Source organism: Chrysochloris asiatica, unplaced genomic scaffold, assembly GCF_000296735.1.
Source record: "Chrysochloris asiatica unplaced genomic scaffold, ChrAsi1.0 scaffold00524, whole genome shotgun sequence".
Classification (NCBI taxonomy): domain Eukaryota; kingdom Metazoa; phylum Chordata; class Mammalia; order Afrosoricida; family Chrysochloridae; genus Chrysochloris; species Chrysochloris asiatica.
Window position 1 is genome coordinate 206,027 of NW_006409042.1, and position 964 is coordinate 206,990.

The window sequence follows — 964 nt, forward strand, 5'->3', positions numbered from 1 at the left end:
GAATAATTGGCTTTTGATCATATACTACCTCTTGAAATGGTTAAACATTGACCACTTCTTTTTGGTACAATGACTGTGTATTCCTTTCATCTTCTTTCGATGCTTTCTGCATTATTCAATATTTTACCCATACAATCCTTCAATACAGAAAGTCGAGGCTTGAATTTTTTCTTCAGGTACGTCAGCTTGAGAAATGCTGAGCATGTTCTTTCTTTTTTATTTTCTAACTCTAAGTATTTGCACAGTTTGTTATAATATTTGACTTTGCCATCTTGAGCTGACATTTGAAAATTTCTGTTTAGCTCTTGCACCTTCTCACTTCTTGCATTTGCTTTAGCACCTCTACTTTGGAGAGAAAGTTTCAGAGTTTCTTCTAACATCCATTTTGGTCTTTTTCTTCTTTCTTATCTTCTTAATGATGTTTTACTTTCTTCTTGTATGATGTTCTTGATGTCATCCCACAACTTTTCTGGTCTTTGGTTTTTAGTGTCTAATGAATCACATCAAATCTGTTCTTCATATGATCTCCAATTCAGGTTGGATATATCCAAGGTCATATATTTTTATCTTGTGGACTTGTTTAACATTTCTTCAGTTTCAAACTGAATTTGCATATGAGCACTTTATGGTCTTTTCTACAGTCTATCCCTAACCTGGTTTTGGCTAATGATATGAAGCTTTTCCACAATCTCTTCCCACTGATGCAGTTCATTTGATTTCTGTGTATACTATCTGGTGATGTACATGTATATAGTCTTCTTTTATGTTGTTTAAAAAAGGGTTTTACAATGAAGAAGTCATTGGTCTTTAAGTGAGGGAAAAACTGCAGTGAAGCGGTGAGCTAAGCCCTACAACATTCAATAGATTTCTGTGAACCCAGGTGAAGACCTGGTTGGCCAGCAGTGTAGCAAGACCTGGGGACTCTTGGGCCCAGAGTCAGTGACATAGCCACAGAGGACTAGAG